Below are 25,750 nucleotides of genomic sequence, written 5' to 3'. Positions count from 1 at the left end.
TAGGGCTCGAGATAAAAAGGCTCGGTGGCTGCTGCCATGATGTCTGTCTCCAGAGTTTAAATGCTCCTGAATCGCGGTGTTTGCATCTGACTACATCTTGGCAGCTTCCAAACAAGGCTGAGCAAAAACAAGCGACCACGGTGGTGATGACTAATCATGTTGCAGAACAGTGCGAGGGAAAGAAAAGTACGGCTCTGTGGCTCTGGCTTTTCCTTCTGACCACATGGCACCGCCACGCAGAGGGGACAGATTACCACGGCAGCTGGTTAACACATGCAGCTCCACTACTAGGAGCATTCCATGAGGGTATGGATGTGGAAGAAATAACAAACAAACAAACAAAAAAGATTGAGCTCTTCCATGAGATGTGCGTAGAAGCCAAAAAGCCTTCCTGGTCTTTGTTTTCTACCTTCCCAAGGAGTAGCAGATGTGAATGCCACAAAATGTTAAGAAATGTTAATGTCCACCAAAGCCCAAGCCAAAATGGCCTTTAATGCAAAACTGCAGGAATGTTGAAATTCAGAATTTCCAGCATCATTTTTATTAATATAATTCACAATATATATACTTATTTGGTTTTTTATTTTTTGCCTTTTTTGTTAGTTTTTTTTAAAATTGATTTTTAGAAAGAGAGGAAGGGAGAGGGAGAGAAAAAGATTGATGTGTGAGTGAAGCATTCAGGGAGTCAAACCAGCAACGCAACCTTTCAGGTGCACAGAGGACACCCAACCAACTGAGCTACCCCAGCCAGGGCTATTTGTTGTCTTTAGGGTACACTTTGATGTAAGTCCAAGACCAAGTGGCTGTACAAAGGGTTTGAAGAGCATTGTGTGTGGTACTCTTATTCACCGAAAGGGAAATTTCAGTACCAGATAAATGCTAGTTGTCATTAGCTTAGAAACTTTGTCCCAAGAAAGATTTTAGTAGCATTAAATATCATAAAATGTGTCCCCCTTTTTTTGGATTATATATATCTATCATTTATGTAAATTACCCTGCCACAAGTATGGCCATCTTTTAAATTTCTTTCGTAAGGTTCTGAAATTCAATGGGATCCAGAACATTTTCTCAACTGTGCCACCATAGTTTTTTCCATATATCCTTATAAAGTTTATAAACTTAGAGGACAAAGAAATTTCCATTTGTGACAATATTTGGGTTATATTTACTTATAACATAGAAATTATGTTATCTTGAAACATAAACAGGCTCTTAGCAGGGGTATTTGAATAATGCTCTGAACTTGAGAATACTCATAGATATTATCACTCTTAGAGAATAAAGCCCCCTAGACTTGGATTTCTGGTTTTAGTGTTTAAATATAGAAGATAACATTGAAGGACAGAAATCATATGATCTTTGCTCCCCTCTCAATGGGAAACAAGGTAAACTAGAGATTGCAGTTATGTTACAGGAACTTGACTGTCTGTACTGGTTATTGTGAAGAGACATTGTGACTAGCAATCTTAATTTTAAGTTAATATTTGAACACAACAGTGATGCCAATTTCACATTGCATTTGAAGAAAAAAAATGTCAAACTTTGAAGAATATTTTGAGCTTTGAAGAAAGTATTTCTCTATGTGTTTTGTTTTTTGTTTTGTTTTGTTTTGTTTTTCATCATTGAGAATAGCAGTCCTGCCTTCCCAGTGCCCTCTACTGGAGACTAAAGCTGATGAATATGTATCTCTGCACTTCACAGTAGCCTGATTTTATTTCTGATTCATAAAGTAAAAGGGAAGAAATTTGAAAATTCCATCCCTGCTTTCTCCTGGGGTCATATCCAAGTCACCTGAGAGATGAAAATCTTTTTCTGTTTTTCAAGACTGTTAGAAAAGCAAAATGGCTAAAAACTACTCTTGCCTGGTCTTTTTACCTCATACCTCGGTTGCCTTAGTGAACGTTTAGGTGACTTAAATCACCACACCTGTCACAAGGGCCTTCAGGGTACAGTAATCCGTAACACTATCTTTATCTCTTAAAGACAAAAGATGGGACGTTCCCTCAGCCCCGTGGAATTTATCAGTGCCACATAAAAAATACAAGTGTATTTATCTTCATCGTTTCTTTTCCGGCCATAGAAATGGGTGCATATGCACAATGGAGATGACATATTGTTTCTGTTTCTTAAATGTTCTTTTCTAGAAAATACCTGGAAGAGAATACTCTCACAAGTAAAGAGATCATGTTGCCTTCTAATGGAATTCTTTTTGTTACATTTTAATGTGAGGGACATGTTATTATTTATTATTATACCAGAATTTAGTATCTATCAATATTTAGCATTTGTCTATAATGCAACCTTTTGATGTTTTGTTGTGTGCGACTGATCTCCAAGTGAGTAAAATATTCTGTCTCAAGGGAAGCTACATGCTCTCCCTGCTCTTCCTTTCCTTCTTGGTTAGCAGTAGAAGTTAATTGGAAGCATTAAAAGGAATGAAAGTTGGTACATTTAAGTGCTGCTTTTGATTGAGCTTTGACACCCTGGATATTAAATGCCTATGAATTTTTAAAAATTTATTTTTATTGTTTAAAGTATTACAGATGTCCCCCCCTTTTTTTTCCCATTGACCCCTCTCCACCCTGTACCCACTCTTCCTGGGCCTTTACCACACTATTGTCTATGTCCATGGATTATGCATATCCCTACAGAATAAAAGCCTAATATGCTAAGTGTTCGGTTGTCTGGTCATCTGCTCAACCAGTCAAAGTGTAATCTACACTAATAAAAGAGAAAAATGGTAATTGGCGTACGGCGATACCGTTTTCATTGGCTAATCAGGGCTATATGCAAATTAACTGCCAACTAAGATTGGCAGTTAACTGCCAACAAGATGGCGGCTAATTTGCATATGTAGGCACAATGCAGGGAGGTGAAAGGGAAAGCAGGAAGAAGCCCCCTGCCTTTGCCCTGTCCCCCAGCCATGATCGGAGAATCAGGCGCCTTTGCCGCCCTGGCCAGTGATAGCAGGAAGTAGGGGTGGAGCCAGCGATGGGAGCTGGGCACGGTCGAAGCTGGCAGTCCCAGGAGCTAGGGGTCCCTTGCCTGGGCCTAAAGTGAAGCCCACGATCGCGGCGCCCCCCGCTGCCACTGCAGGTCCCCGCTGCCTGGGCCGGACACCTAGGCCAGAGGCATTAGGCCTGGGCAGGGGCGGAGCCTGCAACCGCAGGGAGCTGGGGGTCCCCTGCCCAGGCCTGACACCTCTGCCGGAGGCCTCAGGCCTGGTCAAGGGGCCGATCTGGTGATTGGTGATCGGAGGGTGATGAGGGTCAACTCCTCTGGCTGAGGCATCAGGCCTGGGTGGGGGGCGGAGCCGGGGATAGGGGGGATATGATGGTCCCCTTGCCCAGGCCTGAAGCCTGGGTCAGAGGCGTCAGGCTTGGGCGGGGGGTGGAGCAAGCGATCAGAGGGAGATGGGGGTCCCCTGCCCAGGCATGATTCCTGGGCCAGAGGCCTCAGGCCTGGGCAGGGGCCAGAGCCAGTGATTGGGGGGAGATGGGGGTCCCCTGTCCAAGCCTGACACCTCTGGCGGAGGCGTCAGGCCTGGGCAAGGGGCCGATCAGGCGATCGGAGGGTGATGGGGGTCAATGCCTGAGGGCTCTCAGTATGTGAGAGAGGGCAGGCTGGGCTGAGGGACACTCTCCCCCCCCCCACCCCCCCACACACCCAGTGCACGAATTTCCTGCACCGGGCCCCTAGTATGTTAATGATATGCTAAGGCCACACAACTGCTCACTATGACGCACACTGACCACCAGGGGGCAGACAGTCAACTGGTCAATCAGTTGCTATGATGTGCACTGATCACGGGCAGACGCTCCAACTGGTAGGTTAGCTTGCTGCTGGGGTCTGGCCTATCCAGACTGAGCAAGACAGGCCAGACATGCCCTGGAGCCCTCCTACAGTCCCTCCCGGGCTGGCCAACTTCCCGCGTCCCTCCCCAGCCCTGATCGTGCACTGGTGGGGTCCCTCGGCCTGGCCTGCACCCTCTCATAATCTGGGACCTCTCGGGGGATGTTGGAGAGCTGGTTTCAACCCGATCCCCCAGGCCAAGCCGAGGGACCCCACTGGTACATGAATTCGTGCACTGGGCCTCTAGTATGCATATAAGTTCCCTGGTTGATCTCTACCCCCTTGGATTTTTAAAATATACCTTTACATGACAAGTATATTCTGTCTCTTCTATGACATAAATTTGTTGTGGCTGCTTGGTTTTCTCCTGACTATGGTCGAAGAATGAAATCACCACTGCCCCCAACAACCCTCCAGTGAGCTTATAATTGCAATTCCCTAGGAGCATAAGCTTCCTGCGAGATGGAACATCTTCAGTTTTCTGAAGTTACTCTATTACTTCTTATAGGTTGCAGCTAATCAACTGCTACAATGGTGACTAATAAAATGCCACAGGAGTCACAATAAATTATCCATCCACAGTATTTAAAAATAGTTTTAAAGAGGCTAGCAAAATGACTCCATATTTTTGTAGTCATATGTGTGTTATCATATGTAAATATATACATGCTTTACTTTATTCTCTGTAGGCATTTTTGACAAATATTCTATTGAAAAATGAAACTAATGCAAGGAAAAGTACAAGGACCTTTAACTTAAAAAAATCAAAACATGTTCAAAGCTAGTGGAAGACCAACACACCGATCATATTCTTCAACACCTCTTGAAGTGTAAATTTAGTCATAGTGCTAAGTATAGGTAGCTGATCTCAACCAATCTTCAAATGGACAAAACATTCTCTTGGACTCAGCAAGGATTGAGTCAGCTGTCAGGTGATAGGTGAGCAGGAGGAGGTGAGAGCCAGATTTAGTGTCTGTGCTTCAAGGTAGCAAAGTCTCAACATTAGACCTTTTATTAGAGCTCTCAAACAGTGTTGGGTGGGGGGACCAATACAACTTCCCAAATTATTCTATAGAGAGCGATATTTTTGACCAGCTCGTCATGTTTATAAATTCTGTGATAATATAATGAACAACAAAGACCTCAAGCTGAAATCTTTGTCACCCACTTCTAGACCCAGAAGTGTAGTTATTTACATTTTTGTTGCATTAGGCTACCAATTGCTGTTTTAGTAACTGCTTGTGGAGAAAAAAAAAAAAAAAAGCCCGAAGAAAGTCTAGTATTATAATGAAAAAGTATTGAATTGGGAGTCAAAAGAACTGAGTTTGGTATTTTTTGGTTTTTGTTTATGCTGTTGCTGCCATTGCTTATTTCAGTGTTCTTAAAAGCAAAGCATTTTATTTTATATTTTAAACAAAGCCTCTAAAAAGTACTGACTTTCTCATCTGTAATAAGTATTGATTGGACTAAGATGATTAAATATTTTGCAGCTATAAATTTTCATAAGCCAAACTCTCATATCCAAGTGCTTTGTCAATATATTTGCTTAGAAATCTAATCAGATCTCAAAGGTAACATGTTAACATGTCAAAAAACAAACTTTTAAATTGCCTCCACACATCTGCTTCTTACTCAAACTTCTACTATTAAATGTCAGAACGTAGAAATGTGTTAGGTCAAAAATCTTAGTCTTCCTTTCTGCCTTCTATTCTTCATACCCCACACCCAATTAACCAGAAAAATCTGTTGGTTCTATCTTCAAAATAATTTTTAAGTTGACCACTTCTCTCTAGTGTTTATGTGCTGCTTTGAACCACTATCATCTCTAGCCTGAACTATTTCCACTGGTATGAGTTGCATTGTTTCCCTAAAAGCAGATGTTGACATCTCAACCCCAGAACCTCAGAATGTGACCTCATTTGGAAATTGAGTCTTTGTAAATGTAGTTGAATTTAGATGAGGTCGTGAAGGTGGGCCCTAATCCAATATGACTAGTATCCCTATAAAAGGAGAAATTTAGATACAGAGTCAGACATGCTCAGAGGGAGAAGGCCATGTGAATATGGAGGTAAAGATCTTGGGGTTGTATCTACCAGCCAGAGAACACCAAAATATTGTAAAAACAAAAAAAAAATAACCATAAGCTAGGGTGGGGGTGGGGGGGGGGGTCATTTCTCCTCTATAACCAGTGGAAGAAAACTACCCTGCAAAAACCTTGATCACAAACTTCTAGCCTCCAGAACTTGGAGATAATAAATTTCTGTTTTAAGCCACTCATAGTGGGGTACTTGTTACAGCAGCCCTCGCAAACTAATGCATATATTTAATGGTCTTCCTGCTTTCCAGCCTCTGCTATGGTCTATTCTCCCATGTGGCAGCTAGAAACAAGTCTTATCTAAAATATCAGTGCAATCATATCGCTCTGTTATTAAATACCCTCCCGTAGCTCCTCACATGCTCCTGTTCTAGAATAACATTCTCTCCATTATTTCTACTCTGATGTCATCTGCTACCACTATCCTCCAAAACCAGCTTTCTCCAGTCAGACTGTTCTCCTTGCTTTACTTCCAATGCATCAATCACTTCCTATTTTGGGGCATTTATACTTGTTTCCACTTTTCAGTACGTTCTTTCTCAATATACCCATCTAACTCTGGCTCTCACTTTCAGTTTCTGCTCAGCTGTCATCTTTGTAATGAGTTCTGCTCTGACCTTTTACATGAGATAACACTTTACTCCTCTACTCCTGTACGGTGCTTTATTCCTTTATTCCTTTATTTTTGACAGCACCTATCATTGGTTGAAATACAATATATTTATGTGACTATTTGTACATTTTTATGTGTTTCAAGAGAGCATGGTTGTTGTTTGTCTGGTTGTTTTTTTTGAATTGCTGGTACTCCCAGTTTCTAGGAGAGTTCCTGGCATATACTAAGTGCCTTATTAGCATATATCAGTTGATAGAATAATTGCATTATGACTCAGCAAAAATATTTTATGGGATTTAAAAAGATTCTAAAATGAAGGGAATATGACCAAGTACATAAGAGCTAAGCATATATAAACTGGTGTGAACCTTCAGTACTTCAATCATATCATCAACACAGCTATGTTAATACCTGGTGTAAGCCAAGTGCAATTCTAGGCACTGGAATTTCAAATATGTAGAAGACATGGCCCCAAACATCTGGCTTGGAAGGGTTGACCACAATGTGTAAAGATAGATTCTATACTAGAAGTGATAACAAACTCCTAAGGTATCACAAATGGAGGATCAATTGCTTTTGCCCAAAGCAGTTAAGGGAGGTTTCACAGAAACTAGGACACAAGCCAGGCAGTTTGGGAAGTTTGGTGGTGGTGGGGAGTATGGTGGTGGCAGGTGGTATGTAGGGAGATCAATATTTCAGTTGGTGAACACAGCATGTGCAAACACATGGTAGAATCATGCCTCTGGAAGAGATGACATGCAGCCTTCCTTAGAGCTGTGTATTCCTGGCTCCCTACTTCACTGCTCAGAAGCCAAACCTCTACAGACTGCTACAGATACACTGGATTCTCTGACATCCAAGAAGCAAATCAAAGGAGACTTCTACTTTTGAGAAAGACCCAATCTCCCATTAGTTAAATGTTCCACAGCCCAGTAAGAAGGAGGCCAGTGAAGTAGGAACAGTATTTTGTTTGTGTTTAGTTTAGCAGCTCAGTTGTATATGCTGCTGGAGCTACTTCTATTTGACCGAATCCCAGCTTCCTCTGCCAGCAAAAGACAGATGAGAACAGTCTGAACTCTATATGTAAGAGGTGACACATATATTTCAGTGTTTTTTCTTCCTACTATTGTAATCCCAAATATTTCACAACATTAATATTTTTGCCCCTTTTTTGTTGTGAGTATATGAGGCATAAATGCAGAGAGAGCAAGTGTGTTTTCATAAGCTGATCACGACTCCTTGTGAGGTTTTTAGACATCTCTTGGTTGATATTCAATGTAATGTTAACCTTCACAACTGCTCTGACTACACTGGTAAGATTGAGTTTAACATACTCAATAAACTAGGGAATTGTATGGTTTCTGTGTTCTAATCCCAGTTCTATAATTAATCATTGTTTATTTTAAAACAAGGCATTTAAACTTTTTCTTAGTGTCCACATCTACTCACCGAGGAGCTTGGACTTGAGATTCAGAATTCCCTTATTCTAGAAAACAAAAACAAAAACAAAAACAAAAACAAAAACAAAAACAAAAAAAAAAAGGCTTCAAATGCAATTGGAAATCATTTACAATCACCACCAGCAGTTTTTTGAGTTTTTATTTTTTTTGTTTTTTTTTAATGTTTCTTTTTTGTTTTGTTTTGTTTTGTTTGTCTTATTTTTTTTTATTGCTTAAAGTATTACAAAGCGTATTACATATGTGTTCTTCCCCCCCCCCCGCCCTTGACAGTCCCCTAGTCTCCCCTATCCCCCAGTGTCTTATGTCCATTGGTTATGCTTATATGCATACATACAAGTCCTTTGGTTGATCTCTTACCCCCCTCCCTCCTGCCCCCCAACCCTCGCCAGCCTTCCCGCTGCAGTTTGACAATCTGTTTGAGGCAGCTCTGCCTCTGTATCTATTATTGTTCAAAAGTTTATAATGGTCTCTATTATCCATGAATGAGTGAGATCATGTGGTATTTTTCCTTCATTGACTGGCTTATTTCACTTAGCATAATGCTCTCCAGTTCCATCCATGACATTGCAAATAGTAGGAGTTCCTTCCTTTTTAGAGCAGCATAGTATTCCATCGTGTAGATGTACCACAGTTTTCTAATCCATTCATCTACTGATGGGCACTTAGGCTGTTTCCAGATCTTAGCTATGGTGAATTGTGCTGCTATGAACATAGGGGTGCATATATCCTTTCTGATTGGTGTTTCTGGTTTCTTGGGATATATTCCTAGAAGTGGGATCACAGGGTCAAATGGGAGTTCCATTTTCAGTTTTTTGAGGAAACTCCATACTGTCTTCCATAGTGGCTGCACCAGTCTGCATTCCCACCAGCAGTGCCCAAGTGTTCCTTTTTCTTCACATCCTCTCCAGCACTTGTCGTTTGTTGATTTGTTGATGATAGTCAGTCTGATAGGTGTGAGATGGTACCTCATTGTTGTTTTGATTTGCATCTCTCGGATGGTTAGTGACTTTGAGCATGTTTTCATATGTCTCTTGGCTTTCTGAATGTCCTCTTTTGAAAGGTGTCTATTTAGGTCCTTTGCCCATTTTTTGATTGGATTGTTTAACTCCCTTTTGTTAAGTTGTATGAGTTCCCTATAAATTTTGGAGATTTTATTTTTGTCCGTTTATTTAACACATTGACTTTTCAGATGTGTGAATCCTTCTTATGCCTTCTGATCTCTGTGTCTGTTTACTCAGCAACCATCCCATCACAGTCAGAATGCTGAATTCAAAATAATTATTATTTTACATAAGAGTTAATGGCATTTGTGTTGGTACAGGTGTTTATGTCTGTGTATATGGGTCTGTTGTATTTCTCTTCCTAAATCTCTCAGGCTGGGATTATTTCAATCAACTAGGGATTGCAATCAATCCATGTAGGCTTTGTTTTTTCACCATAACTGTCATGAGTATGACTTAAATGAGAGGCTTGCCCTGGCTGGTGTGGCTCAGTTGTTTGGAGCATCATCCAGTACACCAAAAGATTGCAGGTTCCATCCCCAGTTGGGGCTCATGTGGAGGGCAACCAATTGATCTCTCTCTCCCATCCACTTTCTCTCTCTCCCATCCACTTAGTTGCTTGTATAGATCTTTGAAAATGTTTTTAAAAATCCATGTGCACGACACCCCATTTTTTTTCTCTGCCTGAAATGATAGGCAATACTAACTAAAAACCCTTTTATTTGCTTGATGGAAGGAATCTTGTGCTTCTGGATCCCATTTTGATCTCAGAAAGCCTACATGATGGCTTAGATTACAAGAGAGAAAATATCCTCTTGCAACACTCCCATAATGCATTCACTTCCCAAGTAGATATTTAGCTACATTTAAGGCTTAGAATAATTTGAGAAGTATTTCTATGTGTTGAATGAGTTCTTTATATATTTCGGATATATCAACTACTAATCAGATATATTGTTTTAAAATACTTTATCCCCAGTAGGTTGATTTTTTATTTTATTGATGGTATTCTTTGCTGTGAAAAGGTTTTTTAGTTTGAGGTAATCCCCTGTGTTTATTTTTGTTTTGTTTTTTTGCCCTTACCCAAGGAGATATATTCAAAAAGATATTTGCTAAGACTGATGTCAATAAGCTTACTGCTTTTGCTTTCTTCTAGGCATTTTATGGTTTCACAATTTACATTTAAGTGTTTAATCCATTTTGATTTAACACTTATGGTGTAAGAAAGTGGTCCAGTTTCATTCTTTGCATGTAGCTGTCCATTTTCCCAACACCATATATTAAAAAGACTTTTTCTATATTCTATATTTTTGCCTCCTTAGTCATATATATAGGTGTTGGCTTATCTCTGGGCTCTCTGTTATGTTCCATTGATTCATATATCTGTTTTGGGGCTAGTACTATCTATACTAATAAAAGGGTAATACGCTAATTAGGGTGGACGTCTTCCGGATGTCCATCCAGGCATCCATCTGGACAAAGCCACAGCAGCTGCAAGGCCCAGGGCTCAGGCAGCCATGGGCTCAGGCAGCCTTGAGCCCTGGTGGCTGTGAGGCCCAGGGTTCACAGCAGCCATGGACTCACAGCAGCCAGGGGCTCGTGGCATCTGTGGGCTCAGGCAGCCATGGGCTCAGGCAGCTGTGAGGCCCAGGGCTCAGGCAGCCGTGAGCCCCAGCAGCTGCGGGGCCTGGGGCTCAGGCCTCGCTTTCACCATGGCTGGCAGTGGCAGCAGCAATGGGGTGATGGGGCTCACAGCTGCCTTCCCTTGATCAGCCCAGTCGCTTCCCACAGAAGGAGGCCATACTGCAGCTTAGGCCTGCTTCCCCCAGAGGGAGTGGGCCTAAGCCGTCAGTAGGACAACCCCGAGGGGATGTAAGAGGGGGCAGGCCGGGCTGAGGGGACCCCCCCCCCAGTGCACCAATTTTTGTGCACCAGGCCTCTAGTCTATAATAGTAAAAGGTAATATGCTAATTAGACTGGACATCCTTCCAGGCATCATTCCAGATGTCCTTCCAGACAAAGCCAGGGCCGGTGGGAAGCCTGGGTCCTGGGTACCAGAGGGAAGCCAGTGCCAGCATCTGGGGGAAAGGAAGGACTACCCTTGCATGAATTTTCATGCATTGGGCCTCTAGTAACCTTATAATATAGGTTGAAATCATAGAGCATGATATCTCCTGCTTTGTTCTTTTTTGAGATTGTTTTGGTTGTTCAGAGTCTTTCATGGTTCCGTATAAATTATAGGGTTATTTGTTCTAGTTCTATGAAAAATGCCTTTGAATTCTAATATGAAATGCATTGAATTTATAGATTGTTTTGGTTGTATGGATATTTTAGTAATATTCCTTCTTCCCATCCATGAGCATAGTGTATCTTTCAATTTATTTGTGTCATTTTTAATTTATTTCGTCAATGTCTTCTGATTTAAGAGTATAGGTCTATCATCTCCTTGGTTAAATTTATTTGTAGGTATTTTGTTCTTTTTGGTGCAGTTGTAAATTAGATTGTTTTCATTATTTATCTTTCTGATAATTCATTATTGCTCTATTGAAGTGAAACAGACTTCTGTTTATTAATTTTATATTCTTTACTAAATTTATTTGCTAGTCTAATGGTTTTATGGTTGAGTCATTGGTGTTTTCTATATATACAAGGAAGGCAAAACTAGGTTTATAGTTGATCACATGGAAAATTATACAATAATTAGTGAATAATAATACAAGAATAAAATGTGTTTTGTGTACTCACAACTGTAAAACTACTTTTGCCCCACCCTGTAAGATCATTTAATCTGCAAATATTGAGTGATACTTATTTCTTTCAAATGTGGATGCCTTTTATTTGTTCTTGCCGAATTGTTATGTATAGGGCTTTCCCTGAGCAAAAAGGTAGAGAGAGGGGATCCTTGTCCTGTTCCTGATCTTAGAGGAAAAGCTTTTTGCTTTCACCATTGAGTATGTTAACTGTGGGTTTCTCATATGTGCCCTTTATTATGGTGAGGCAATTTTTTTCTATGCTCAGTTTGTTAAGAGTGCTATCAATAATTGATAATAGTTTTGTCAAATGCTTTCTTTACATGTATGGAACTAATCGTGATTTTTATCTTTTGTATTGTTAATATGATTATCACATTAATTTATATGAGGATATTGAACCATCCTTGTATCCCTGTCAAATCTCACTGATCATAGAGAATGATCCTTTTAATGTGCTACTGAATTCAGTTTGCCAATATTGTGTTGAAGATGTTTGCATCTATGTTCATTAGGGATATTTTAGTTTCTTTTCTTTTTTTTTTTTTGTAGTGTGTTTGCTGTGGTTGATATCAGGGCAATGTTAGCCTTGTAATATGAATTTGTAAGTGTGCCAAACTAATTTTTTATATTGAGACTAAATTGTTAATACTCTCATTTGATGACATTTTTATGTATGTTATATTCATCTTTACATAATGTGGAAATCTCATTGCTACTAGAGCAAAACCTAGTTTACATGATATTAGGGCATTTATCTGTATTCTTACCTTTTTATTTTTTAATTTGTACAACTGAATCCTATCTCTGATAATATTAATTAATATTAATTTTCTTGGTTCCTATTCATATTTTAAAGATATTTTAGAAAATATAATTATTACAAGCATTTAAAGCACACATATGATCACAATGAGCCAGATATTAGCTATATGTGAAGGGATTAAGTAGTTTCAAATACATTGTCACAGATCCTGGAATTTTTGCTCTTTCCTGACAACCAAGGTCACGATTTTCTGGCTGCAACTATGAAGACTGTTTTCAAGCAGTTTTGCAGACCCCGTCCTATACACTTCAATTAATATATCCTCTTGGTTTGAGGGGTCAACACCACTTTTGTAATTAGGTTGATGTTAAAACACAGAAATAACACTTTTATATTCTGCAAAACAGCTGCATTTATTTGCAGCTGTTGATGACAAAAATACCTCTGAGAACAGCTTGCATCTATTTCTGCTTAGTTGACAATAAGTCTAGGCACAATTAAGATGGCAGAACATGCTATGCTCTTTAGCTAGAGTCCCACTTCTGCTGCCACAGCTTCTTAATGGCTGCATTCTGCCATCTTCTGCTTTAAGAATGTAGTGCCCCCCTCCGATTTCCTACTTTCAGTTCACAGATTTAATGCCTGTTAGGACACTTTTGAATTGATCAACTTATTGCCCTTTACATGAAAGGATTTCAAGTGTGCTCCTAATCCAGCCTTAGAATCTTGAGCGTTTTATTCCTAATTGTGAAATAAATGTTATAAATTCATGAGCAGGTGGCTCACAGAGTTGTTAAAATTACAAAATACAGTCAGTTCTGCTGCAATACTTGATTTAAGGACAGAATTTTTTTCAATGTGATTGGTATATTAGGGAACAGTTTCAACATAATGCAAATTTCACATTTGTTGATGTGCAATTTCCTTTTCCAGAGCCACCAGGTGAACGCAGAAAACTGATCCCAGTGAATGAGCTACATAGGGAGACACAAAATTAACACATACACACACACACACACACACACACACACACCTCAAATAACTGCCAGCTACCTCAGTTTACCATGTGTACTATAAGCCAACTTCATCTACATCTGGTTTTACAAATTTTGACCCATTGCTGAGAACCCTCACACTACAATCTAACAATAACTCACAAGATATTATTCTTTTGTTGGTCACTTTCACAAGCAAAGTCTGATTTTTAAAAGTAAAATTCAACATATATTATAGTATTTGTGTATTTCAAAAGTAATTAATATGTATAAAAGTGTGTGACTTTTTATTAATTTATAAGGTGCCATTGACAGAGTTTTTAAAGCATTGGCATCTGTGATGTTTGTTGCATTATTTTGTATAGAGTGATGATATTTGGGACATGTATTTATCATGATAAAAGAACTAACTCTATGAATCTTCTTCTATTCCCAACAGTGTCCCCTATTTCTCTAGGGGTATATCTAACAATACATTCTTTGGACCTATTCTGAGAACTATTTCACATACTTGACTGTTGTTGATGTTAACTTTCTGTTGTCACCCAAAAACTTTTTTTCTTTTTTAAACTTCACAACAGATAGGAAATGTCTTGAATATTACTCTAAAGTATTGGTTTTTTACTGGGAAGAATTCTGAGCTGGAGAATGCCCGAGGTAATGAGGCAAATCAGACCCATGCAGGTGAGGGTTCTGTGTAAAAGTTTCTTTAAGGAGACTCTGTGGCTCACCAGCCTATGGACTCCTGTAAGACAGACACTGTCTTATCATCTTTGAAGCTTCAATGCTGGGTATCCCGCCTGACTTGGAAGGGCTCAACGTGTTCACTGAAGTGAATTTCAGCAGCTCAGATGTGGATTGGTCCTCAAAATGGTCACCAAGAGACACTTTAAAAGTTTAAATAATGGTGCAGAAATAAATGTTTCCACTTAGGCAAGAAATCATTCTCAAGCATTTGGGGGGAAATGTTTGACATTGAGAATGGAAACAAAATTGATTTTTAATTTTTCCTAATAAATATTATGCACATTGAGCTCCTGCTTTATGCTTAATAATGCTAGGCACAGTGACTTTCCTCTAAGGATATGATTAATAATCATTCAATCCATCAGAAAACCAATTAATCAGAACATTCCACTTCCTCATAAGCAATCTATCTAAGTGTCTGTTCTGTATAGTTTAACATCATTTCACACTTTGGATATTTTACTTTTTAAAATAATTTTTGGAAGGATTATAATTATTATAGAATCCTCTAGAAATAAAAATATGGAAATTCAATCATGTGATATTTATATAGTTAAAACTAAGAAAAAGAATGAAAAGCTGAAGTAAAACCATGGAGGCTCTGGAATTGTGACTATGGCTTACTCTAAATGTAGCCTCTGCTGCGTACCTCTGACTTCATTTCAATTAAGTGCATATTACAGCTCCCCAGGTGGGTAGCCCATCTGCTCCTCATGGAAGGCAATGCCACCCCAGCTTCTGGCTCTCTTCCCTAACAATTAGTCTCCTATATGCATTTTATATGAGTGTTGCCGAGCCTTGGATAGGTGTGAAGATTTGAAACTTCTATAGTTTTGCTGAAATCTGGCTTACGCATACACTGACAAAGAAATGGAGAGAGTAAATATCAATATGAGAAGTTAGGAATTTCTACAAATGTTATACATTTTTATTCCCTCCATGGTTATATGAATTTGAAATGATATTCTTCCAGGCTTAAAATAGACGAGTCCCCTAATAATAAATTCATTTTAAGTGATGATGTCATCCTTCTCTATCCTACTTCTCACTGAAGCTCAAATAGAAGGGAGTTTTCCAAACATAGTTTAAACACATGTAACTAACCACAGTCCTGTTGTGCACTGACCTCTCTGTGTTCTACATGTTCTCCAGTTATTCTAAGTGATCGCATTTGACCCCAACTATTTTTTACTTTTGCCTTATAGCATTATTCTGAGTGGCAAAAATAAAACCAAGCTAGAATTATTTAGGCCAAATGATACAGAAAGAAAGCCTAAGGCAGATTGGCTGTTTTGCATTTAGAAGAAGCCACTGGAGAGTGACAATTCATGTAAAATATTGTTGTGAAATAGTTGAATGGGGAAAAAGAATTTGGGAAAGCTCGGCTTAACACATTAAGATGCTATGTAATATGTCTCAAAAATAGGAATCCTGGAGATAGTCTGTCACCTTCAATATATTTACCCTAGTTTCTACCTGAAAGTTTAGTTGTCCTGGAATAGACATAACCTAAATTTAAGTACAATGTTATTGAATAATAACCTAACAAGTTCAGAAAATGAGAACTGAAATTGTAAGGTTTATCACTATCAATGTTATATTAAAGTTAGTAATGAAGTTCAATATCAATAATTATTTCTATTTTAATTTTTCAGAAAATGTATTGTAGGTTACCGTTATAACTATAGTAGTCCCCCTTCATCTATGGAGGTATACTTCCAAGACACCCCTGGACAGTATTGAACTTTATATATATTACTAGAAGCCCAGTGCACAAAAATTTGTGCACTCTGGGGGGAGAGGGGGTCCCTCAGCCTGGCCTGTGCCCTCTTGTAGTCTGGGACCCCTCAGGGGATGACCACCTGCTGGCTTAGGCGTGCTCCCCAGGGGATTGGGCCTAAGATGGCAATCAGACATCCCTCTGGCAGCCCGGCAGCCCTCGGGGGATGTCCACTTGCCAGCGGGGAGCAGGCCTAAACTGCAGTCGGACATCCTTAGCTCTGCTGAGGAGGCAGGAGAGGCTCTCACCACCACCGCTGTACTGGCAGCCATCAGCCTGGCTTGTGGCTGAGCAGAGCTCCTCCTATGTGAGAGCGCCCTGACCACCAGAGGGAAGCTCCTGCATTGAGCATCTGCCCCCTGATGGTCAGTGTGTGTCATAGTGACCAGTCATTCCCAGTCTTTCTGTTGTTAGGGTCAGTTTGCATATTACCCTTTTACTATATAGGATAGAGGCGTGGTGCATGGGTGGGTGCTGGCTGGTTTGCCCGGAAGGGTGTCCTGGATCAGGGTGGGGGTCCCGCTTGGGTGCCTGGCCAGCCTGGATGAGGGGTGAGGGCTGTTTGCAGCTGGTCACACCCCCTTCAGGGTGGGGGTCCCCACTGGGGTGACTGGCCAGCCTGGGTGAGGGGCTGAGGGCCATTTTCAGGCTGGCAGGTGACTGAAGCGCTCAACCTCTCCTTTTTTTATTTTTCTTTTTATTCTGGGATTTATTTACCTTCTATGGCTGTCACTGGAGCTGAGAACTGGCTTTAGCTCTGAGGCTCGGCTCCAGCTCTGAGACCTCGGCTGCTGAAAGCAGGTATCTGGGTTTGTTTGGCTTCTATAATTGAAACACTGTTGCAGCTCCAGCTCTGAGGCCAGCTGGCTGAGAGCAGCTTTCTGGGGTTTGTTTAGCTTCTATAATTGCAACATTGTTTCTTAGAGTGCAGCTCAGAGGCTGGCAGCAGCAGGCGGGGAACCTTGGCTTCCTCCATCACTGAAGCAAGCAAGCCTCCTGTTTGCTTCAGCTGCCTGGCTGCCGGCCGCCATCTTGGTTGGCAGGTAATTTGCATATCTCACTGATTAGCCAATGGGAAGCATGTCGGAGATACGGTTAATTACCATGTTTGTCTATTATTAGATAGAATGGTGTGTGGGTTTTTTTTCCTTATACATGAATACTTTTCCACTTAAGGGAGCACTTCACAGCTTCTCTTTGGCATATCCGAATTGCCAGCATCACTACCTTGTGTTTTTTGGCCATTATTAGTAAAATAAGGCACTGCAATACTTCAACCATAAACAGCATGAATATACTGGACAAAGGAATGATTTATGCCCCAGGCATGACAAACAAGATGGTGTGAAATTTCATCATGCTACTCAAAACAGTATGCAATTTAAAATGTATTATTTATTTTTGGAATTTTCCACTTCACATTTTTGAAACGAACTTTTCCATAAGTTACTAAACTTTAGAAAGGGATGAGGGAGGACTGCTCTACAGACTAATCTGTTGTCAAAAAAAGATAAAAAATAGCAGTGATTTGAGAAAAACAATAGAACTATGTCTCTTGCCTGTGACAATCCACAGGTAAGCAAGAGTCACAGGTCAGGAAGGCAGTTCTGATCCTAGCGATCATACAGGGATCAGATTTATTTCTCTGCACCATTTCAGAGGAAGTTTTTCTTGCCTGCAGGGTTGAAGCTGGCCACACAAACTTTTGTATTTCTATCATTAAGAGAGAAATGAGGAGATGGAACACAATTTCCTTTTTTTAAAAAAAATATGTTTTCATTGATTTTAGAGAGAGGAAGGGAGAGGGAGAGAGATGATAGAGATAGAGATAGAGATAGAGATAGAGAGAGAGAGAGAGAGAGAGAGAGAGAGAGAGACATTGACAGTGTCTCATGCGCACCTCCTACTGGGGATTGAGCCCACAGCCAGGCATTGAATCGGACCAAACCCATGACCTCTAGGTACATGGACGATGCCCCATCCACTTAGCTACCCTGGCCAGACAACAATTCACTTTTGAAAAGATGTGATCTAGCAGTTGTATGTGTAATTTCCCATACTGACTTGCAAGTGAGGCTGCGAAATACAGCATTCTGTTATGCAAAGAAAGAAGAGGACAACGAATACTGGACAATCTCTCCTTACCTATTAGTTAGCTGTTTGATAATTTTGTTTGTTACTAATTTAATAATAAAATATTTTCCCACTGATATAATAGAGAAGTTTTGCCTATTTTAAAGCATATCAAGTTATCTTCTGTTTAAAACTATTCAGTGGTGCACTATTTTCTACAAACCCTAAAGATGACAAGGCCCTACAGGCTCTGTCTCTTGCCTACAGTGCCAACACATTATATGTTCTCTTCCTGATTTCCTATTTTCCAACTACAAAGACCTACTTTCCCTCTGGTGAACATCCCAGCCTTCCATTTCTATTTCTTAGCTCTTGTTACTCTTTCATTAAGGAATGTTCTGCTTATAATTCTATGTATAATTGTTTCTTCCTTGTCCTTGGGAGTGCAGCTTAAGTGCCACTTTTTCAGAGGTACTTTCATACTCTACCTGGTTTCTCCATATCTCCACCATTTTTCAACTTACTGCATAGTACTGATACTATTGATTATTCCTTATTCACTTCTTATATGTTTACTATTTTATTTCCCTTGTAGATACAAGCTCTATGAGGGCATAGATCTTATTTGTTTTCTTTCTGATGTAAGCCAACTCCAGAATAGTTAGTCACTGAAACACAGTAAATACTAAGAGATGTTTTTGGAATTAGCAAATAAATACATAATTATTAACTCATACTATGCATATCTAATCTAATAATAGAGGAATATGCAAATTTGTCCATTACAGCATCAAGTCATGATCGGATCAACAGGCTGCGTCACCGCCCTCATAGGATAGGCTCAGGAATGGAAAAGGGAAGGAAACTGCACGAGGTGGGGGTGGCGACCATGGGGGGCTGAGCCGGTGCGCCTGGCCAGGGGCAGAGCGAAGGTGGTGCTGAGTGGGGAGCCCCACCCAGATGCGGGAGGCAGATGGTGGTGGCCCTTGGCGGGGAGGTGCCCACGGGTTCAGAACAGAGTGGAGGACAGTCTGAGGCTTTCTGGGTGGAGGCGCTCCTGCTTTGCCGTAGCAGCACCCAGGCTGCAGTGGCCTTGGCCACCCTTGCTGAGCCCAGGTGTCCTGGGCAGGGAATGGGAGCAGGACAGCGGCAGGGAGGCCCGGGAAGGTGGGGCGGCGAACACCTGGCTGGGGTTGAACCCTGGGCTGGGAGTTAACGCCACCTTCTCCCCCTCCCCCCGCGCCCAATAGAAGCTTTAAGAGGGAAGGAGGGAGGGAAGAACTTTATAAAGGAGTCAGTAGAGAGCAGAGTTAAAGAAGGAAAGAGAATGTGTGAGTGAACTGTAGGAGCTATAATGAAAATCAAGTATAGTTGTGTACTGGGGACAGATTTTAAAAGTAGAAGTCAGAAAAGAAAAAAAGATAAATTATAATGAATAATTAGGTAGATGGATATTAAAACAGTGGAAGTAAGTAGAGAAGGATGTGGATGAGAGAGAAAGAGGGAGGGAAGAAAAGTTTTAAAGAGGAGCCGGTAGAGCTTAAAAGGAGAATGGGAAGAAGGAAGAAATGGAGGAGGGAGCAAAGCGGGTTTGAGGGAGGAAGTGAAGAAAAATTTAAGGTGGGAAGGAAGGAAAAGAGGAGGGAGAGGAAGGGTAAAGATAAAGGAAAGAAGGAATGTGGGGATGGAGGGGGGGTAGGAGAAAGATGGGAAGAAGGATGATAGAACAGAAGTAGGAAATAAGGAGGAAAGAAAAGTTTATAAATGATGAGTCAGTAGGAAAAAGTGTTACATAAAGGAGAGAAAAATTGTGTGACAGGGAGAAGCCAATAAGGAAATCAAATGCAATTGTGTGTGAAGGGGATAAGATTTTTTAAAAAGTTAATAGGGGTGGCCAGGCCGGCAGGGGAAGGCAGTTAGGGGTGACCAGGCCAGCAGGGGAGGGCAGTTAGGGGGATCAGGCAGGCAGGCAGAGTGGTTAGGGCAGGGAGGCAGGTGAGCAGTTAGGAGCCATAGGTCCCAGATTGCGAGAAAGATGTCCAACTGCCAGTTTAAGCCTGATCCCTGTGTGATCGAGCCTAAACTGGCAGTTTGGACAGCCCCTGAGGGCTTCCAGATTGGAGAAGGTGCAGGTCGGGCTGAGGGACCCTCCCCCATGCATGAATTTTGTTCACCAGGCCTCTAGTACATATATAATACAGTATTTTTGGAATGTTGTTTTATCAACTAAATGTCTTATGTCTTCTTAATATCTTATTACAAATTAAAAAGAAAATATAAAATGTTGAGGTACAGTACATACTTACCACATCTAAATTAGGGGCAGCCTCCTTACCATCATTTGGTCCTATGTAATAATATGTTTAGCCGCAACATGACATTGTATTTTTTGTTAAGATTGTGGTACCAATGATTTTCATTTGCTTTATGCCATAGCCCTAGAACTCTATTGACTAAATCCTAAAAAAAAGAATTCTGAAATAGAGTCAAATATTTGTAGGCCTGCAAACAAAAGATCAATCTATAATATTGATCAGAAATAAATAGCTACTCCTGAGTCATATTAAATAATCTTCACATCACAAAAGCAACAAACTATTTTAGGAGAAATGTAACAAATATAGTCACAAAATTTTAGAAACAATATATCATGTTGACATCATTAACACATATAGCTTACAGAATTTTTTAAAAGGGCTATATTAAATTTTGCTCTTCATTCTCTGAATAGTCATATAAAATGACCCAATCTAGTGGAACTGAACACTTATTTCCTTCTGTTATTTATCAATTAAAATAATATCTTACTTTATATTCTTCACAAAACCTCACAGAAGAAAGAATAATCACTATATGATGATGCAAATGATCTCTAGGCCTTCTCAGAACCAGTTGACTGGACTAAAATAGAGAAGCTCAAAGTTTTCTAACATATAGTTCAAGATCATCCATTTAACCCGAAAAAATGATAAGCTTAGAGGATTTCCTTTGACTTATTTCTCAGTTGGCCAACTCATGGTGGAATAGCAGAGTCAACATTAGATAGAAGTTCCTAATACTATCTCCAAATTAAACAGATTTCCAAAGTAAAAGCCTTGGGATAAATAAACAAGGGGATCTCCATGAATCCTTTTATAATCCCAGTGATTCTTCCAGAGGCTCAATGATGATTCCATTCAAAACAGTAGTAATTCCATTGTTACTATATTAATGTTAGTAACAACAGCTTGCCTATTTTATAAAAATAGCAACCTTTTCTTTCTTATATCCTAACATGTGACAAAAATATCTTATTTTACGATGACCTGAATGTGAATTCAAATAAGAAAACACTCTTAAAATTTAACTGTTAGTTTCCTTAACTAAAAAATGTACCTTAATTCACATGAAGCATCCAAAAATTGGCCTACATATTTTATACCTATAAAGACCTTTTTTTACATGATAAAGTAAGTGATTATTGATCACAGTGAAAAGTCTACCATATCAGCAGCCATCTTCTTGAGAAAAACAACTTGGACTATTTCTTGAGCATAAGTGGCTGTGCTTTATGTTCTATTCCTTGAAACCTTGGCTATGGCTGATTGGACCTGATCAGATTTTTCTTCTCCCTGAAAACTTTGGTTGTGCAACACACAAAGGGGAATTAATCTGAAGAAGTTGTAGCAGAGCCCTAGCTGTTTGATTCAGTGGATAGAGCAGCGGCCTGTGGACTGAGGGGTCATGGGTTCGATTCTGGAAAAGGGCACATGCCCAGGTTGCGGGCTCCATTCCCAGTAGGGGTCGTGCAGGAAGCAGCCAATCAATGATTCTCTCTCGTCATTGATGTTTCTATCCCTCTCTCCCTCTCTCTTCCTTTCTGAAATCAATAAAAATATTTTTTTTTAAAAAAAAGGGTTGTAGCAGAGAAATACAAGCTGATGAGTTCAGAGAAGGTGAAATGCAGTGAGGGATAATGATGAGGAAAACTGGAGGCAAAGGCATGATGGATTTACTAAGGCATGGTTATCAAACGTGAATGTGCCTTAGAATCACTTTGTTGGGAGTTTTAAAAATGCCAAGTCCCAGGACGTACACTATATCAATTAAATCAGAATGTCTGGGATGTTTTCTTCTGTCAGCAGTATTTTGTAAAGTTTCCCAGGAGAGTGGAGCCAGTACTGAGAAGCACATGTTGGGGCAATGGGGAAACCTTTCCAGAGGCGAAAGAGGCCAGGCACCAGGGTTGCTGCTGTATCACTAGAATAGCTATTCCGTTTTGGATCCAGTTGGGATATAGTTTCATTCTCAGTGAAGCTTAAAAATGTAACTTCTGTGCTTCCTTGATCAGTCAGTCAGGTAGCCTTATAATTATAAGGTAACTGAGGTAACTTGAGTTTTCATTAATCTTCACAATCTTCAAGGACAAATAATACAACCATTTTCAACCAAATCTGAACACTGTATAATTATATTAAATAAATAAAAGCCAAATAGGAGAACAAGAAGTTATTGTGCTTAACCAATTGGCAGGCTCATTGCAACTTTTCCAAACATAATGTGATGGTAGAAAATATTATTCTTAGAATTGTTAAAAGGTGCTTGCACAAACACTGAATCTAAGACTAAAGTACCAAATAAAATCATAGCAGGCATATTTTCCCCCAGACAAAATCAGAAGTGCACTTAAAAAAAATAAAGCATTTGTGACATGGAAGACATGACTCAGAACTTAAACAAGGATGTGAGAAACTGCAAATATTAAAATTATTTTAAACGTTAATAAATACACTACTGAGTTTATACTGAGGAATTGCATGATACCTGGTTTGGTTAAAAAAAAATAGACTTGCTAATATTTGAATACCAGATGAATTTTGTGTGCACCTAAATCCATTCCTTCTGCTATGTATAGATGGAAGACATACATTTGTATTTTAATTAAATATAGAATGTGTAACCAGTCTTTGTGTGTTCAACATTAATGGCAAGAGTATGACTTAAGTGCATATTTATTTTTGTAATAAATGTAGACCTTAGACTGGAGTTGTATGTTGACATCATAAAGGATTTTTTTCTTAAGTTTTTATTAATGTTTTTTCAACCTGTTTTTTATTTTTCCAAGAAATTATGCTTCCACTTGCATAAACTAATCAGACTTTCAAGTTAGTTAAAGGTAAACATATTAATGGTGCATCAGTACTGAAAAAAACATATAAATAGTAACTGCTGAAATCTTAAGACAAGTGCATCTGTTCAGACTTTACTTTTAACTCCATTGCAGCTTTTAACTAATTTTAATATTTGTTTTCTTCCTCACTCTTAAAATTGTGAGAAAGAGATGAAATATTCCAGATGTGTTTAAAATGTTAGTGACATACATTATTCTTTCCTACTGATTTCTGTCTTACTTTAGTTACTTTAGTTAGTTATAAAAGTACATAAATAAAAGTGTTTAAAAAAGAAATCTGTGATGGTATAACCATTAACAGTGTTACCAGTGCTTTTATTATTTTATTTTTTTGTAAAAATACATGTCATATAAATTCTGGAACTTTTTTAGAGTATATTTAATATATGACCAACATTCCATTCTACTTTAAAATAAAAATATTTTTTAAAGTAGCAAAATCTCTGAGTCTTAGGACCATAATATATTTCACATACTCCCAACATAAGAAAATAATTACTGCCAAACAAAATGTGGTGGTAAAGGAGGACTCATGGTAGAATAAAACTACTAACAAAATGAATCTAACCGAATTTAAAAAATGAATAACAAAAATACACTGAAAGAAATAGAGGGATATTAGAACTAACCTAATTAACTGGAAAACAGGATCTTAACTGGATATTGTAAAGCTAAAGACAAATAAAAACTCTCTATATATGCTGAGCTATAGTTTATGAATATATTTCTGCTGCCCTGTAGAGACAAACATTTTAGTTCTTAAACTTAAAAAACTTCATAAAAATGAGAAAATTATTTTATAAGTTTATTAACTACATAGAAACAATATGACTATGATCTTTGTAGAATATTGGGGATTATCATTTATATTTGGAAAGCTTTTTAAATCAAAATATATTGTGTCTGAAGCTCTAATGATTCCTAAGAAAAAAGCATAATTGCCTCCACATAATAAACAAATTAGTCATGAGACAGTCTTTATGATCTTTTCCAGTTATGCAGAAAATGGATTTTTATGATAATGACCGGGTCAAACCCCAAGATGCCATTAATCTTAGGTTAAGATAGAAGAGAAACCAGATATACTTTAGCATGATCTAATTTTTTTACCCTGATGGTAGAAGTAGCTAAAGTTAAGCACCTTAGAGAATAATAATTTATCTTCTTATTCTCCTGGAAAGAACCTTTTAGGATAACTGAAGGCAGGATTGTCTATATGGCTTGACAGAAATGTCTTTTATAAGCACTTGAAAAAGTGTATTAACTGGAAATCTCCTACCTACTTAGCATCTAGCTATTTTAGTGAAAACCTTGCATTCCTCTCAAGAGAGGCATTTAGCTTACGCTGAAATGGACACTAAGTACTCAGGCATTTCTTACTCTTGGGCTAAGACAGATCAATGAGGAAGGAGCTTTCCCTTTTAAGTTATTGTTAAAAGTTTCATTCTCTCCATTACGGTGTGGACTTCTGAATTTTGTAGATTGTGTATTTCCAGGCAGGATGACAGTTATAATTTCCTTTTATGACAGATTCCTGATATTTGACAATGTAAATATATTAGGACAGCATTTTTCCTCTAACATGAACTAGGAAATATGGCTTTAAAAAAGTACCTGAAATGACAAGCAATTTTAGACTGAACCATGTGTAATTCTTATCTAAAAACTTTTCTTCAAATTGCATGATAAATTTAGATAAATTTTAAAAAAAAGGGAAAGAAGAAAAGCACATGGCCATTTTTCCTCTCACCGTGGCTTTTTATCATTGTTTTGGAAGTCCTAGTTAATGCAATAAGACAAGAAAATTAAATTATAGGTATAGAGATTGTCTTGTTTCACAGAAAATCCAAATGAATCAATAAAGCAACTCTTGGAACTAATAAGCAATTATAGTAAGGTTGAAGGGTGCAAAGTTAATATATAGTCAATCATTTTCCTATATACTGGTAATAAATAATTGCAATTTGAAATTAAAAACACAGTGGCATTTATATTTGCATAAATGAGTAACTTAGATATAATTCTAACAAAATAAATACAAGATCTGTAATAAGGAAAATTAAAAAGATTGGTAAATTAAATCAAAGAAACCTAAATAAATGGAGAGATATTTCATGTTTATGGATAGGAAGATTCAATATTGTCAAGATGTCAGTTTTTCCCAACAGGATCTATAGATTCATTGCAATCCTAAACAGAATCTCAGCAATTTTTTTGGTAGATATCAACAAACTGATTCTAAAGATTATATGGATAAGTTAAACTCAGAATAGCCAATGCAAATACTGAAGAAGTAGAACAAACTTGAAGGATTAACACTATCAAACTTCAAGACTTACTGTATAGATACAGTTAGCAAGACATTGATTGGTGAAGGGAAAACAAGTAGATCAGTGGAACAGAATAGAGAGCCTCAAAATAGGCCCACATAAATATAGTCAACTGATT

This window comes from Myotis nattereri (assembly GCF_964212035.1).
Source record: "Myotis nattereri genome assembly, chromosome: 6".
Classification (NCBI taxonomy): Eukaryota; Metazoa; Chordata; class Mammalia; order Chiroptera; family Vespertilionidae; genus Myotis; species Myotis nattereri.
Note: the sequence above shows the minus strand (reverse complement) of the source record.